The sequence below is a fragment of the Malaclemys terrapin genome, chromosome 2 (genome assembly GCF_027887155.1).
Source record: "Malaclemys terrapin pileata isolate rMalTer1 chromosome 2, rMalTer1.hap1, whole genome shotgun sequence".
Classification (NCBI taxonomy): Eukaryota; Metazoa; Chordata; order Testudines; family Emydidae; genus Malaclemys; species Malaclemys terrapin.
This window is the reverse complement of record NC_071506.1, coordinates 171792010-171810222: the sequence shown is the minus strand read 5'-3', so window position 1 is coordinate 171810222 and position 18213 is coordinate 171792010. Positions and strand designations below refer to the sequence as shown.

The following is an 18213-nucleotide window of genomic DNA, read 5'->3' as shown; positions in this document are numbered from 1 at the left end:
AGGGTAGGAATAAATGGTAAATTTTCAGAATGGAGAGGGGTAACTAGTGGTGTTTCCCAAGGGTCAGATCTAGGACCAATCCTTTTCAACTTATTCATAAATGATCTGGAGAAAGGGGTAAACAGTGAGGTGGCAAAGTTTGCAGATGATACTAAACTGCTCAAGATAGTTAAGACCAAAGCATACTGTGAAGAACTTCAAAAAGATCTCATAAAACTAAGTGATTAGGCAACAAAATGGCAAATGAAATTTAATGTGGATAAATGTAAAGTAATGCACATTGGAAAAAATGTCCCCAACTATACATACAATATGATGGGGGCTAATTTAGCTATTACTAATCAGGAAAGAGATCTTGGAGTCATCGTGGATAGTTCTCTGAAGACTTCCACGCAGTGTGCAGCGAATAAAGAAAAGTTATTTACTCGTTCCTATAATATAAGAACTAGGGGCCACCAAATGAAATAAATGGGCATCAGGTTTAAAACAAATAAAAGGCAGTTCTTCTTCACACAGCGCACAGTCAACCTGTGGAACTCCTTGCCTGAGGAGGTTGTGAAGGCTAGGACTATATCAGGGTTTAAGAGAGAACTAGATAAATTCATGGAGGTTAAGTCCATTAATAGCTATTAGCCAGGATGGGTAAGGAATGGTGTCCCTAGCCTCTGTTTGTCAGAGGGTGAAGATGGATGGCAGGAGAGAGATCAATTGATCACTACCGGTTAGGTTCACTCCTTCTGACGCATCTGGCATTGGCCACTGTCAGTAGACAGGTTTCAGAGAAGCAGCCATGTTAGTTTGTATCCGCAAAAAGAACAGGAGTACTTGTGGTACCTTAGAGACTAACAAATTTATTTAAGCATAAGCTTTCATGTTCTCTGTGTGTGTGTGTGTGTGTGTATATCTATATATCTATATATCTTCCTACTGTATTTTCCACTACATGCATCTGATGAAGTGGGCTGTAGCCCACGAAAGCTTATGCTCAAATAAATTTGTTAGTCTCTAAGGTGCCACAAGTACTCCTTTTCTTTTTGTCGGTAGTCAGGATACTGGGCTGGATGGACCTTTGGTCTGACCCAGTATGGCCATTCTTATGTTCTTGAAATCTTATGGCTGCAAAACTATCCACTATTTCTCGCACGTTTCTTAGAATCACATTCCTTTATAGCAGGAGGTGATTAATGGCTTGGCACACTTGCATCACCGTAACCCCCACCAGTAGCAGTCTGGGAGTTGCCAGCTTCCACAAAGTGATTGCCACTCACTTTTGCACCATTAGGGCTGTCTCATTCTGGTGTACTTGCGCCGCAGGGCGAGGGTGAACTCTGCACACAGTTCAAGTGTAAGCAGGGGAATAGTCCTGCTATTGTGGGGAACTTTCCTGGCTTATACACTACCCCGGTGAAATGGGCTAGTGAAAGAATCTTGCTCCCACTCCCTTTACCCAGGGTTTGAGTGCAGGACCTGTTGATCTACCGCAGGGGTCGGCAACCTACGGTACGCATGCCAAACACAGCACGCGAGCCGATTTTGAGTGGCACGCTGCCTGCCCAGTGAGAGGAGGAGGAGGAGGGGCAGAGGGGCCTGAAAGCGCCACGCTGGGGGAAGAAGCAGGGGAGGGGGAAGCTTGGCTGCCACAGGACCAAGCTTCTGCCTCCTGCCCCCACAGGGGAGAGCGGTGGGTGGGGGGGCTGAGTGGGGCAGGGGGCCAGGAACCCCCCCCCACTGCTCTCCCCTGCGGAGGCAGGAGGCAGAAGCTTGGTCCTGCAGCAGCCAAGCTTCCCCCTCCCCTGCTTCTTCCCCCAGCGTGGCGCTTTCCGGCCCCTCCGCCCCTCCTCTTGGCTGGGGGTGTCTCCCTGTGCTGGGCCCACTGCCCAGGGTCCCCCTCACTCTCTCCGGCTGCTCACCACACCTGGCTCCAGACTGCTCCAGCCCCACCACTCTGCCCCAGCTCCAGCCTGCCTTAGCACTGCTGCTGCTGCTTTGCCTCCAGCTCCCTGGGCTGCTTTTCTGGCCTCTCTGGCTCTGGTTGCTGCTGTTTTCCTCCCAGCACAGGTCTGCTCTCTGGGCTGCTGCTGTCGCTCTGCTCCCTAGCTCAGCATAGGCTCTTTCTCTCTCCTTAGCTCGGCCGCACTCTGTTCCAGGCAGCTCTCCAGCTCACACGGAGGATGGGAACCCCCTGGCCTCCTGACTCCCTCATAACCTGCCCGCTCTGTCAGTCAGGCTGACCTGGAGCATTGGCCTCTCCCCATTGCCCTTGGGGGACTGTCAGTCTCAGGATCCTGATTTCCCATTGACCCTTCCCCTTTCTTTTGGTACTGGGAGCGACCCAACCAAAAAAACCCCACTGAGTTTTAGTAAGGGGCCAACAGTCCCCTTACACAAGGAAGGTGGCTTTGTGCATAAGAAAGTTCTGCAGCCACTGCTTGTCATCCCGTACCGGCATCATAAGCTGATCCATCACTCAGTGCTTGTTTCCTGAGCCCAATAGTGACGGTCCACCATGTGCACCTGTTTTGTGAATGTCAACTTCAATCTTGAATTGTTTCTTTCCATGGCACACAGCAGGGCGCAGGCAGCACTGATTCCTGTTCAGATTCACAGCTCATGAAATACTGCAGGATCAGCTAGGTTGTGTTCATAATGTTTATCACAAGACTGGCAAGCAATGCAAGATCCATGCTTTCAGGCAGAGATGGCGGGTACACAGTTTTCAGGAGCAGTTGAAAAATGGCGTGAAACACAGTTAGAAGCCCTTGGAGTTATGGGATGGAGAAAACTGCATCATGGGGGTGATGATCCTTGCCCCATGATTCACTGCGATCCATTCCCAGAACTCCTATCTGGAGAAGGTGGTGATTTGCACAGTGGGATAGCTACCCACAGTGCACTGCTTTCTCTGTCGGTGCTAGAGTACCAACAACGGATGCACTCTGCTGCCACAAAGAGTGTTGTGTTAATATGCACAAGTGATGTAATTACAACTTTTTTTTTATCATTGACGTAACTTAAGTCAACTTAACTCTGAAGTGTAGACATGGCCTCAGTCTGATCTTCCATGAGTTTGCTGGAGAATCTCTTTGTGAGTCTCAGATGATGTAGATGTTTAGCTCTTAGACCTTAATTGAAAGTGGGGAATCTTTAACAAAGGTTTTCTTTCTCCAAACTTTGAGGGTTTGTCTAGACATAAATTGGCACCATTTTAGACCAAAGCAAACCCTGTGTACGAATATGCTAAACTGCTATAAACCAGATTTAAATCACTTTAAGAGTATCCACACACAAAATTGCACCAATTTAGCAAAATTAGGGCATGGCTACACTTGCAGATGTAGAGCGCTTTGAGTTAAACCAGCCTTCGTAGAGTGCAGTGGGGAAAGCACTGCCATCTGTCCACACTGACAACTTCAAGCTGGTTTGGTTTGCCTTAGAGGTGGAAAAACCCCAGCCTAGGGCTGTAAGTACTCTGTTTTAAGCGATTTGTCCTGAATTGGCACTCTGAGGGTATGTCTACACTACGAAATTAGTTCGAATTTATAGAAGCCGGTTTTATTGAAATCGGTTGTATACAGCCGATTGTGTATGTCCACACAATAAAATGCTCTAGGTGCTCTAGTCGGCAGACCGCGTCCACAGTACGAGGCTAGCGTCGACTTCCGGAGCATTGCACTATGGGTAGCTATCCCACAGCTATCCCACAGTTCCCGCAGTCTCCGCCGCCCCTTGGAATTCTGGGTTGAGATCCCAATGCCCGGATGATGCAAAACAGTGTCGCGGGCGGTTCTGGGTACATGTCGTCAGGCCCCTCCCTCCCCCGTCACAGCAACGGCAGACAATAGATTCGCGCCTTTTTATCTGGGTTAGTTACCTGGGTTACCTGTGCAGACAACATGGAGCCCGCTCAGCACAGCTGAGCTCACCGTCACCATATATCCTCTTGGTGCCGGCAGACGTGGGACTGCATTGCTACACAGCAGCAGCTGCTAACTGCCTTTTGGCGGTAGACGGTGCAGTAGACTGGTAGCCTTCATCGGCGATCTGGGTGCTGGCAGCCGTGGGGCTTGCCTTTTGGCAGTAAATGGTGTATTACGACTGTTAGCCGGCCTATTACAAGTCGGGTCATCGCACATTAGCAGAGTCTTCCCTGAGCAGCAGCTCGTGCAATAGGCCTGAAGACCATCGTCATACACCACCCCGTATTTGCTGCCAAGCACCCAGAAAGATGCCGAGGGCTATCAGTCACGCTGCACCGTCGTCTTAAGATGTAAAAAATAGATTTTCTCTGTATTCATTTGCTTCCCCCTCCCTCCGTCAAATCAACGGCCTGCTAAACCCAGGGTTTTCAGTTTAATCTTTGGGGGGGACCAGTCTGTGACAGTTGTTTGTGTCTCTCCCTGATGCACAGCCACCGTTCTTTATTTTAATTCCCTGTGCCTGTATGCCATGTCGTCACTCGGCCCCCCTCCCTCCTTCCCCTAGGCCGTCAGATACTACGTTTGCGCCACAGCTCGAGCCGCGAAGCGGTTCACGCCTTTTCTTTGAATTCTGGGTTGAGATCCCAATGCCCGGATGATGCAAAACAGTGTCGCGGGCGGTTCTGGGTACATGTCGTCAGGCCCCTCCCTCCCCCGTCACAGCAACGGCAGACAATAGATTCGCGCCTTTTTACCTGGGTTACCTGGGTTACCTGTGCAGACAACATGGAGCCCGCTCAGCACAGCTGAGCTCACCGTCACCATATGTCCTCTGGGTGCCGGCAGACGTGGGACTGCATTGCTACACAGCAGCAGCTGCTAACTGCCTTTTGGCAGTAGACGGTGTAGCATGAGTGATAGTCGTGGGGCTGGCAGCCGTAGGGCTGCATTGCACCAGCCCCTTCCAGGCGATGGTATATTATGACTGGTACCCGTCGTCGTCGTACTGGAGTGGCTGTCAATCATGGCCACCTGGGCAGACATGCTACTGTCTCGATGATGACGGTTACCAGTCATAATGTACTATTTTCTGCCAATTGCCCAATATTGTCTGCTAAGCACCCAGAAGAGGCCGAGGGCGATGCTGGGTGCTGGCGGACGTGGGGCTGGCAGACATGGGGCTGCATTGCTACACAGCAGCAGCCCCTTGCCTTTTGGCAGATGATGGTATATTATGATTGGTACCCATCATCACCATACTGGTATGGCTGTCACTCATGCTGCAGCGTCGGCTGCCACCTTAAGATGTAAAAAATAGATTTATTCTGTGTTCATTTGCTTCCCCTTCCTCCGTGAAATCAACGGCCTGCTAAGCCCAGGGTTTCCAGTTTAATCTTTGGGGGGACCATTCTGTGTGACAGTTGTTTGTGTTTCTCCCTGTTCCTGTACCTGTACGCCATGTCGTCACTTGGCCCTCCCTCCCTCCCTCCCTCCCTCCCGCCCTCCTTCTCCTGGTCCATCAGATACTACTTTCGCGCCTTTTTTCTGACCAGGCGCCATAGCTAGCACTGGGATCATGGAGCCCGCTCAGATCACCGCGGCAATTATGAGCACTATGAACACCACGCGCATTGTCCTGGAGTATATGCAGAGCCAGAACATGCCAAGGCGAAACCCGGACCAGGCGAGGAGGCGATTGCAGCACGGCGACGAGAGTGATGAGGAAATTGACATGGCCATAGACCTCTCACAAGGCACAGGCCCCAGCAATGTGGAAATCATGGTGTCACTGGGGCAGGTTGATACCGTGGAACGCCGATTCTGGGCCCGGGAAACAAGCACAGACTGGTGGGATCGCATCGTGCTGCAGGTATGGGACGATTCCCAGTGGCTGCGAAACTTTCGCATGCGTAAGGCCACTTTCATGGAACTTTGTGACTTGCTTTCCCCTGCCCTGAAGCGCCAGAATACCAAGATGAGAGCAGCCCTCACAGTTGAGAAGCGCGTGGCGATAGCCCTGTGGAAGCTTGCAACGCCAGACAGCTACCGGTCAGTCGGGAATCAATTTGGAGTGGGCAAATCTACGGTGGGGGCTGCTGTGATCCAATTTGCCAGGGCAATGAAAGACCTGGTGATAGCAAGGGTAGTGACTCTGGGCAACGTGCAGTCAATAGTGGATGGTTTTGCTGAAATGGGATTCCCAAACTGTGGCGGGGCCATAGACGGAACCCATATCCCTATCTTGTCACCGGAGCACCAAGCCACCGACTACGTAAACCGCAAGGGGTACTTTTCAATGCTGCTGCAAGCCCTGGTGGATCACAAGGGACGTTTCACCAACATCAACGTGGGATGGCCGGGAAAGGTACATGATGCTCGCGTCTTCAGGAACTCTGCTCTGTTTCGAAAGCTGGAGGAAGGGACTTTCTTCCCGGACCAGAAAGTGACCATTGGGGATGTTGAAATGCCTATCGTGATCCTTGGGGACCCAGCCTACCCCTTAATGCCATGGCTCATGAAGCCGTACACAGGCAGCCTGGACAGGAGTCAGGACCTGTTCAACTACAGGCTGAGCAAGTGCCGAATGGTGGTGGAATGTGCATTTGGACGTTTAAAAGCGCGGTGGCGCAGCTTACTGACTCGCTCAGACCTCAGCGAAAAGAATATCCCTATTGTTATTGCTGCTTGCTGTGCGCTCCACAATATCTGTGAGAGTAAGGGGGAGACCTTTATGGCGGGGTGGGAGGTTGAGGCAACTCGCCTGGCCGCTGATTACACGCAGCCAGACACCAGGGCGGTTAGAGGAGCACAGCAGGGCGCGGTGCGCATCAGAGAAGCTTTGAAAACGAGTTTTGTGACTGGCCAGGCTACTGTGTGAAACTTCTGTTTGTTTCTCCTTGATGAACCCTCCAACTCCCCCCCCCGACCCGGTTCACTCTACTTCCCTGTAAACCAACCACCCCACCCCACCCTCCCCTCCCCCTTGCAGAGGCAATAAAGTCATTGTTTTTTCACATTCATGCATTCTTTATTAGTTCCTTACAGAGGTAGGGGGATAATTGCCAAGGTAGCCTGGGATGGGTGGGGGAGGAGGGATGGAAAAGGACACACTGCATTTTAAAACTTTAACTCTTATTGAAGCCCAGCCTTCTGATGCTTGGGCGATCATCTGGGGTGGAGTGACTGGGTGGACGGAGGCCCCCCCACCGTGTTCTTGGGCGTCTGGGTGAAGAGGCTATGGAACTTGGGGAGGAGGGCTGTTGGTTACACAGGGGCTGTAGCGGCGGTCTCTGCTCCTGCTGCCTTTCCTGCAACTCAACCATACGCTCGAGCATATCACTTTGATGCTCCAGCAGACGGAGCATTGCCTCTTGCCGTCTGTCTGCAAGCTGACGCCACCTATCGTCTTCAGCCCGCCACCTCTCCTCTCGTTCATGTTGGGCTTTTCTCATCTCCGACATTGACTGCCTCCACGCATTCTGCTGTGCTCTATCAGCCTGGCCGGACATCTGCAGCTCCGTGAACATCTCGTCCCTCGTCTTACGTTTTCTCTTTCTAATGTTCACGAGCCTCTGCGAAGGAGAAACATTTGCAGCTGGTGGAGGAGAAGGGAGAGGTGGTTAAAAAGGACACATTTTAGGGAACAATGGGTACACTCTTTCATTACAAGGTCGCATATTTCGGCTTGCAGGCAGCCATCGTAGGCCACAGTGTTTTGGCTTTTTTAACCTTCTTAACATGCGGGAAAGGTTGCAAACAGCAGCGCATTTCCCATATCAAGGATGAATTGGGTTGTCCATTTAAAATGGGGTTTCAATGTAAAAGGAGGGGGCTGCGGTTTCCCGGTTAACATGCGGCACAAACACAAGTAAACCACCCCCCCACACACACACACACACGATTCTCTGGGATGATCACTTCACCCCTCCCCCCCACCGCGTGGTTAACAGCGGGGAACATTTCTGGTCAGAAGAGCAGGAACGGGCGCCTCTGAATGTCCCCCTTAATAAAATCACCCCATTTCAACCAGGAGAGCTTTCTGGAGATGTCCCTGGAGGATTTCCGCCCCATCCCCATACACGTTAACAGACTTGCTTGCTTTTTTTTTGTAATGTTTACAAATATTTACAAAGTTACACTCACCAGAGGTCTCCTGTGTGCCCTGAGGGTCTTGGGTGAGTTCGGGGGTTACTGGTTCCAGGTCCAGGGTCACAAACATATCCTGGCTGTTGGGGAAACCGGTTTCTCCGCTTCCTTGCTGCTGTGAGCTACCTACAGTACCTCCATCGTCATCTTCCTCGTTCCCCGAACCGTCTTCCCTGTGTGTTTCTCCAGTGAGAGAGTCATAGCACACGGTTGGGGTAGTGGTGGCTGCACCCCCTAGGATCGCATGCAGCTCCGCGTAGTAGCGGCAAGTTTGCGGCTCTGCCCCGGACCTTCCGTTTGCTTCTCTGGCTTTGTGGTAGGCTTGCCTTAGCTCCTTAATTTTCACGCGGCACTGCTGTGTGTCCCTGTTATGGCCTCGGTCCTTCATGGCCTTGGAGATCTTTTCTAATACTTTTCCATTTCTTTTACTGCTACGGAGTTCAGCTATCACTGCTTCATCTCCCCATATGGCGAGCAGATCTCGTACCTCCCGTTCGGTCCATGCTGGAGCTCTTTTGCGATCCTGGGAGGACTCCATGACGGTTACCTGTGCTGATGAGCTCTGCGTGGTCACCTGTGCTCTCCACGCTGGGCAAACAGGAAATGAAATTCAAACCTTCGCGGGTCTTTTCCTGTCTACCTGGTCAGTGCATCTGAGTTGAGAGCGCTGTCCAGAGCGGTCACAATGAAGCACTGTGGGATAGCTCCCGGAGGCCAATAACATCGAATTCCGTCCACACTACCCCAATTCCGACCCGCAAAGGCCGGTTTTATCGCTAATCCCCTCGTCGGAGGTGGTGTAAAGAAACCGGTTTAAAGGGCCCTTTAATTCGAAAGAAAGGGCCTCGTTGTGTGGACGTGTCCAGGCTTAATTCGGTTTAACGCTGCTAAAGTCGACCTAAACCCGTAGTGTAGACCAGGCCTCAGTTGGGTCCCGCCAGAACTGCTTCGTTACACAGGGAAAGCAGGCAGGGAGCGTGCCACTGCAGGTAAGCGGCACCGGGCCGGAGCCCGAACCCCTCCTGCACCCCGCCCCCCAACTCCCTTCCCTGAGCCCCCTGCCTCCACCTCGCACCCCTCCTGCACCTTAACCCCCTGCCCTGAGCCCCCTACCTGCACCCTGTACCCCTCCTGCACCCCAACTCCCTGTCCTGAGCCTCCTGTCGCACCCCAACTCCTTCTCCTGAGCCCCCTGCCGCACCCCTCCTGGACCCCAACCCCCTGCCCTGAGCCCCCTCCTGCACTTGGCATCCCTCCTGCACCCCAACCCTCTGCCCTGAGCCCCTCCTGCACTCAGCATTCCTCCTGCACCCCAACCCCCTGCCCTGAGCCCTCTCCTGCACTCCACACCCGTCCTGCACCCTAATCCCCTTCCCTGAGCCCCCTCATACACACAGCACCCGTCCTCTGCCCCAATCCCTTGCCCTGAGCCCCTTCCTGCACACCGCACCCGCTTCCACACCCCAACCTTTATGATGTTCGCCTTTAAAAAAATAAAAAAATAAAATTCCCTGCGTTCACACTCTAATGAAATGTGCTGCGCACGCCTATGCAACCTTTATACAATATTTGCTGCAAATATATAACAGTGGTCGCAACAGTGATCTATACAGTTACAAGAAGAAGAACAGGAGTACTTGTGGCACCTTAGAGACTAACAAATTTATTAGAGCATAAACTTTCGTGGACTACAGCCCACTTCTTCGGATGCATCCACGAAAGCTTATGCTCTAATAAATTTGTTAGTCTCTAAGGTGCCACAAGTACTCCTGTTCTTCTTTTTGCGGATACAGACTAACACGGCTGCTACTCTGAAACCTGTCATTATACAGTTACAGATTATGTCAATAATGTCACAATGCTATTAGAATGAGGATAGGTTTTTATTGTCTTCTCTATGTCTTCTCTGTAATGCTTTTATTCTATGAATAAGAGCAGTTTGCTTTGTGAAGGCTGGTTGGTAACTGTAATAGCTCCTGGTGAAAGGTTAACCACTGGTGCTGGATGCTGGGGAAACCACAGTGAAGTGCATAGGGACTATAGGCCTAAATTCTCCCTCTGTAGGGAGAGCGACACGGGTGTCCTCCTCCCAAGAGGGGTAATGCCTGGGAGCTAGAAAACTTAAGAGGGTACCTTCAAGGAAGACCAGAAAGATGGTCGGGGTGGAGCAGTCAAGGCTGAAACTGAGACAGTTAACAAAAACAAATCATTCTAAACAGGTTGACTAAAAACACTTCTTCCTTAGCTTTCACTCTTCTTGTGATTTTGCTAGTTCTTCAGTCTTCCAGGCTCAGCAGCCCAGAATTTCGGGGAGGGAGAGAAGAGGAAGGCAGTGGTAAAAGCCAGGAAAGGGAAATCTTTCAGGTCTTCATCATCTACTAAAAATGTCACAAGCCTGGTTTTTCATTCTTTGCAGGTTATCTTTGAGAATCTTCTAAAATGCAGGATATTGCACCTGTTATTTTATAAATTCGTAGGGGAACCTGAAGCTTTATTTTTATTTTTCTACATCAAACCAAATTCTCCCTCTTGATCAAGTCTAAAAGTTGGCATGTGGGATACAGGTGGTCAAATCCCCTAAAATAAATAATTGAAAATAACATCCACCCACGTCCCACTCATCCACTTTGGATCTTCCTCGACTGTAACATGCATGAAATGAATTCCTTTCATTTTATATCACTCGGAAGGGCAGGAAAATCCAGATCGGAGTTTGGTAGGAGCTGAAGGAGTGGTGTCTGACCTGCCGGTAGGGAGTTAAAGAAGGAAAAAGGCCCAGCCCCGACACCGTAACGGAGTAGGGGGAGGGGTTTAGATTGGTAATCGTGGTGCTTTGTTAAGAGTACAGAGAAATCATTTGGGCTGTGCTTTGGTATCTAAGGGTGGGGTTATTTTTACATATACAACAGAGCGAGGCCTTCCTGGGACTTGGGGTAATAACATGTACATTTTTCATTATTTCTGCCATGGTTTATGTTGCTGTTATTTGTGTATCAGCTGCAGCCTGTATGTATGCATTGGGTGGTGCATTCTTCTTTGTCAGGCTAGAATCTGTTCTCTGTTTCATTTAACTAGAAGAGGAAAGAAGGAAACCGCAAGGAAATAAGAACAAGCTATTTATGCTTGAGATGTCCTGATGCATGAAAGCCTGGTAGGATTCATATTTCTGTCTATTTTGAAAAGAGATTCCAGGAAAACATTAGAAATAATAGCCTGCATCTGTTACCTCTTGCCTTACACAAACTGCTTTTGATGTCCTCCATAACTAGTAGGTTGGGTTGCTTTAAAATTTTATTTTGCTAGTACTGGAATACAAACAGTTTTATGGACTGTAACTAATTAATTGCCTGTCTTTTTATCTAGCAACCCACTGTAACTATTAACACTTTGTATTAAAACAGGATTCGAAAATATTTAAAAAAAAACTATTTTTAATATTAATATTATAGTTTATGTATACCTCTCATTATGATTAGTAATGTATATTTAATTACCAAGTATTTAAAGACAACTGTGAATTCACATAATGGAAAATCTGCTTTTAGAGAAACCATGCTTGCAGCCGCACTCTGATCTTATTACATCTCAAGCTAGACAGGGTCAGCCCTAGGTGATACATGGATGGGAGACCACTGAGGAAAGCCTAGATGCTGTAGGAAAGTGGGACACTGGGCTGTTGGAAGTTCCATCATTTGAATGAGCTGTAAACCTAATGTCCTGACTTCTTTGGGTCATTACAAATCCCATGCCATTTTGCCCTGCCCCCTAAAAACAAGGGTTTTAGCCATGGTGTCATGACCAACTTCTAATTCTGATAATTATATTATCGACTCTGATTTTTTCCTTTAACTTAAATTGGATAAATTATTCATCATTTTTCTGCATAACTATTACTGTCTGTAATGCTGCTGTGTGTTGTTAAATGAATTCAACTTTGCCTCCCCTTCACCCCCCCCCAAGATGGCTGCAGTTAAATAGCAGATGATATCCATATAGCATAATGTTTGTGGGTAATGAAAACTAAAGAGAGGGTTGGGTAGGGATTTCCATAATTCTGAGAAACCTGTCTTTTGAAGTTGAAATTGTCCATCCTTGGGCTCAGCTTGAAAGTAATTTTTTTTAAAGATGCACATGAAATTGTTGCAGATGTTGGAGTTAGAGTATTATATATGTATAAAATAATACACACCTGCTTTGTTCTTTCTCTGTGTGTAGCTTTTTAAAATATAATAATTCTCCCAACCTACTTTTGCCAATAAATAACTAAAAAACAGCCTCATGGAAGTATGCTTTCCAAGATAAGGTGGAATGAAAATAGTTTAGTATTTGAAAGTAATAAAGGTTTCAGTTTGCACGGTATGTAACTTGTAATCCACTATTCTTTTTAATGCAAAGTTTGAATTGTTTATGCCCTATGCCAGCATAGAATGTTGGGCATACTGAAATTATCTACTGCACATGCTTGTGACTGCAAGAGGAATTTGTATGGGAACAGGTAAGGGTGTGAGAATACTCAGTCCTTTGTTTCTCAGGATTTATCATGTAACAGTTTTTCATGTATCTAACTTGTTCCCAGATTGATCCTGCTTGCTGCTATGGGACATGCACAGAAAATTACTTCCATTTCCACAAAGATTTCTGCTTGCTAGGTTACTTACTGGGCACATATATAGTCCATGGCCCATATCTCATGGAAATTATTTGTTCTATGAGATGTGGGCTAAGAGAGTTCTTCCTCGTATTCCATGGAATAGCCAAAGGGCTGACAGAAGTTGTTCAGCACATGTAAGGGACAAATGTATTGATGTATCTCACTGCACCTTCTCTGATGTTTTGAGATATCTCAAGGCACTTATTAAGTATCTAATGGCTGGAAATGTGCCTCAACATATTGAAGCAAGCAGATGAAGTATCTAAGAGAAGGTGCTTCAAAGCACATTCTTGATTCATTTAGTCATTAGGTATCTCAAACAACTTTTGGCAGTCTCTTAAGTCTTCTAATGGAGTCAGGCCATGACCCTGCCAGCTCCATGGGAGCATATGCAGACTGTATGAATATGTGAAGATCTGATTATAATAGTGTGTGTGAGAGAGAGAGAATGAATATTTAGATGGTAAGCTCTTTGGGGCAGGGACAGTCTTTGTTCTGTATTTACATAGTGCCTAGTTTCTGTTCCATGATGAGGGCTCCTAGGTGCTACCACAATGTAAATAATAAATATTAGTAATACATGAAGGTGTGATATAAAAGGTTTACCTGTAAGTTTCAGATGGCTGCATTATTCATGAGTCATTGAACCTTTGAACCACAACATCACTCACTTTTCATATGCCAATTTGTACTATTTTAGAAACCTGCAAAGCCAAGTGCCTGAGTTACAGTGAGTCCAAATTTTCAGGTATCTGTGGGAAAGAAAAGTTAAAACTACAATGTTTAATTTCTTTTAAATACACTTCTCTAACATGGTTGGCTTTGCAAATTAAATGTCTTTTCTAGACATAAAAATGTAATGATTTTACAGTCGGATATCTCTGACTTTTCCAGAGCTAGAAGCAAGTACAACATGGCCCACTGGAAAGCAGAAAATCTCCCCCTTTCCCTAGTCCTAGTCACAAGGTATTGGACTTCAAACTTGCCACTGATATACGAATGAATATTGTCCATCATGGACCTCAATAACATTTTTGGGGGGAAGAAATGCCATGCTTTGTTGCCAAGTTTTAGTTTTGGTTTTGGAGGCTGTTTGAAGCTGCTGAGCAGTTTGGTATGTTAGAATGACTTGAGTAACATGGATGAGTGGGCAGAGTGCATTGATGTTTACTTAACAGCAATTTTGAAACTTAAACTTTCCTATTAGCATTAGAAATTAGTATCTACTCATTCCTAGTTTGCATCATCACAGATGGCAGTTTCTTCTCTTGTTGTTAAATTGTTTTTTCATTATATTTAAGAAACTTTTAAAGCTGGTATACTTTTCTTTGTATTCAATGCAGGCAATTAGAATACCTGGATTGCTATGCTTTCAGGGTTTCTTTGCACATATAGTAAGTGCACTGCTGGGATTACAGATACAGAGGAACTCCTCTGTCATCAGGTGGGGAGACCAGATTTTTACAAAGAAAAAGGGGACATCTGCCATGATGTGATGCAGGAAGTGTTACAGCAGAGGGTCCTCCCTCCTCTGCAAGCCACCCAACTCCCTCTCTTTTTCCACTTTTTTTTCTCCTCACAAAATGAAAAATCAAGATGCAATACAGTAAATGGCTGAATAGGAGAAAGCAGTATTTTCTCCATCTGTCATTACTATTTTCTCTCAATACCAGCCTCTCAAATGCATTTTTATTCCTTGAGGCTGAACTCCTTATTTTATTTCCTGTCCACCTTGCTGCAATTCCTACCCCATAGTTTGTTCTTTTTTATCCCCTAGGATACAGTCCTCTTTCTGGGTTTTCTGTTCTTCTGTTTTCAGGATTGTTGGATTTTTTGTATTTCCTTTGTCTTTTGTTTCCTTCTTTTGACCTTTGCTCATTTCTTCTGTCACTCATTCTGAAAATATTAATTAATCAGTCGTCTACTGAGAAAGGAGATAAGAATAGCTGACTGTAAATGTGTTTGAGGGAAAGTATTTATTTATTTAGGATGGTACAAGGAGGAATAACTAGGACTTAGTGGGATGAAATGTAGAAAGGAAAAATTTAGACTGAATACCAGAAAACATATTTTTACAGTGAAATCTGTTCCATTTTGGAATGATCTCCTAAGGGGAATAAGAGACGCCTCACTGCACTGGACAAAATACTAGTGTGTGTGTTGTAGGGAAGAATACTGCATTGGCAGGGAGATGAACTAAATGTCTTAATAGGTCTCTTCTGACTACACAAAACCTCCTCTGTGCAAACCTCACAGGTCTTTGGGGCTACATGTTTTTAGGGGAAATGGCTAAGCAGGGAGGGAACATGGCAAGAGAAAAGATACTTTTTGCAGCAAAATCTTCTGTCAAACACACAGGAAAATACTCCGTAACTAATGCCTATGGAATCCCATTCCTTGATATCCATGCGCCTTTTCCTTTGGTGGAAGTGAAGTCCAGGTCTGAGCAGTTTTGCCAGAGGATCATGGACCTCAAAGATCCGTAGAGGGTATATCTATACTGCAATGTAAGCCTGGGTCTGTGAGACCCGAGTCTGCAGGCACAGGTTTCTAAGCCCACGTTTGACTGTCCACATTGATTCGTGACCTTGGGTTTAGAATTTTCACACCCATGCTCTTGCATCCAGACTTCACTATGCAGACCAGAGTCAAACCAGCTTATCCCAGGCTTTCTGGCACCCTCCCCTGGTGTGGCTACTCTAGCTTTTCTTTCATGGTGCACTGTGGGGAAAACTTGACTGTCCATCCCATGGCACTTTACTGGAAGTTGTCTCAGCCTGCCAACACCGAGCTATCTTTTGGGTCTGCATGCTCCTGTCAACCAGAGCCAGTAATGTGAATGAGGCACGCTTTTGCTCCTGTTTAGGAAACGGTCAGATCATCCATCAGAGGCTGGTGGACATTTTTGCAGCATTTTCTGACCTTCCAAAGGTACCTCTCAGTGGAGGAGGATGATACAGACATGAAAGACTTCAACTGGCTGATGCAACTATACCGGGAGTCGTGAGCAGCTAATGCCCCCTGTGTAGACCGGCGCTTGTGGAGCAGAGTCACAAGCATAGACTGGTGGGATTACATCATCATCCATCCCTTGGATGACCAGCAGTGTGTCCAGAACTTCTGCATGAAGAAAGCAATATTTTTGTAGCTTTGTGAACAGCTAGCCCCACCACAAGAATGAGGAAAGCAATGGTGGTCCAGAAGTGGGTTGCTATAACTGTCTGGAAGCTGGCTACTTCTAATCCTACAGGTCCATTGCTAACCAGTTTGGTGTTGGCAAGTTGGCTGTGAGGTTTCCAAACTGTGCAAGGGCCATTGATAGGATTCATGTGTCCATAGTTTGCCATCCTCAAGGAGCACATGAGTACATAAACTGCAAAGGGACTCCGTTGTTATGCAGGCCCTTGTCGACCAAAGAAGCTGATTCATGGATGCCAACATAGGCTGCACTGGCAAAGTGCATGATGACAGGGTTTTCCCCAGTCTGGAGTTACCATCATGGACAGGCTGAGACACTGTGCCCGCCAAATGACATTGTCATAAATGGAGTAACTCTATCTGCTGCAGAAGACCCCCTTTTGGCTTGGGTTATGAAACCGTACCCTGATCTCAGAGGCTGGGCAAAAGAAGGTTTAATCACACTCTCAGTAGGTGCAGAATGGTGGTTGAAAGTGCATTTGACAGATGGAAATCCTGCTGGTGCTGTTCACAGAACTGTTTAGGTTCCAGTGTTATCAATGCTGTCTGCATCACTGTGCTCTTCCCAATCTTTGTGCAGCCAAAGGTGAGTCACCTCATTCAGAGTAGACTCTTGACAGTAATGGATTGCTAGACCGGTACACTCAGCCAGAAAGTGCAACAGAAATTAGGGATGCTTTGTGTGACCACGTTATGGCCTTCCATGGACCAATGGATGAGCGAAAGTAGTATGTTTATCAATGTATCTGTACAGCAATACCAACAATACATGAAGTACTATTGGTTATGAATTTTTAATTATGGATGGAATGACTGCTTATACTATCGTGGAGGGGCTGGTGGCTCTTATGCATTTTCTTATGGAGGAATTGAACTCAGGTTTTTACTTGTGGATTTGAAATGTTATATTGAGATGTTTTGTTGCATATGACTTCCCAGTTATGCCCCATCATGGTTTTATCTTTGTTCTTTGAACTGAATGTGTTATGTAGTTCATCTGTAGTGATGGTAATAAACTGTGAATGAATTCAAAGCCTTTATATGTTAACATGAATGTATTAAAAATTACTATTTAAAAAATGTATAAGGCCAGCTGCCATGAAACGACCAAAACAAAATAAAAAAGTGCATATCTCAAACAGTGAGCTGTCCAAACCTGTGAAACCAGTGCCACAAAAAAAAAAAAATGTCCCTACTTCAGAGTGTCCCCAGCCCCATGTTCTTTGCCCTTCTAGTGCATTTTGCATGCACTTGGTGCTGTTGCAGAGGGGTGGAGGACTGCACAGGTGTGGAGGATTACAGGGGATACATTTGCCAAGTCCAACTAGCATTCAGTTCTGGTTGCATGAGCCACCCAACCACAAAATTATCCAATGGGTTCCTGATCTGCAGGACATGTAGCATGGAGGGGACACCACCCATGGTGCTGGCGCAGGAAGTGTAGGTGGAGTGGAAGCCTGCACTCTCCCAGTCATTAGCAGAAGCAGCCTTTCAAACAGGCCTTTCTGCTGTGCTCTGTCTTTTTCCCTCCAGTGACGTCCCTGCTGAAGGAACTTCACTGAAAGTCTCTCATCAGACATTGCCTTTCAATTTGTTGTGAATCCTTCTCCCTCTGGTACTGAAACTGCTGGCTGGCCCTGTCCAGGATGTGCACCATAAAGCTGTTGTGGACACATTTCCTCTTTGATCGCATTGTGACATCCCTGGCTTCTGCTGGACTGGGGCTGTCCTGCAGAGACAGAAGGGCCTGAAAACAGAAATGATACAGGACATTATTGTGTCAATGCTTCAGAAAAGGTTCACTACATCATCACCAAAAGTGTCCTTGAAATCTCAAGGCCAAAAAATGATACTTTGTAAAAAAGTGCTTCAGTATATTCAGAGAGTAAGGTTTTCCCAGAGGCTCCATGGACGCACATGAGAATTAAGCAGAGTTTAAAGCCTTCACACAGAATGGTGAGGTGAAATTTACAACTGATATATCTTTTTTTAAAATATTGAATACAATTTCAGCCTTGGGGAGGCGGGAGGGTGATGCCCCTTGCCATGGTTTTCTACATGTGGTTTCAAAATCCTTTCAAGCATTCAACATTCTAGAGGACATAACGATTCTGGAGGTTCCTGAATGGCAAAGGGATATTCTGCCTCAAGCTACCAGGGGCAAGCTGCCTTGTATGCTATTGAGGTTTTTGAAGCTTATGGTGACTGACAACACATCTACAAGGGGAATGGGCTGGTGACTTACAGAGGCGGGCCCAGCAAGTATGCCTTTTCCCAAAATGTGACTCCAATCTGTAGTGT

General features: G+C 46.9%; 1 protein-coding gene across 1 annotated transcript in view; it reads left to right on the top strand.

Annotated features, from left to right (window-relative positions):
• Positions 1 to 10897: 10897 nt before the first annotated feature.
• The window catches only part of MSANTD3 (Myb/SANT DNA binding domain containing 3), a 32668-nt gene continuing 25352 nt past the window's right edge, over positions 10898 to 18213 (top strand). Inside the window, exon 1 of the mRNA XM_054018577.1 lies at positions 10898 to 10996. The gene's annotated coding sequence lies outside the window, so the exon portion shown is untranslated. The remainder of the gene's footprint in view (positions 10997 to 18213) is intronic.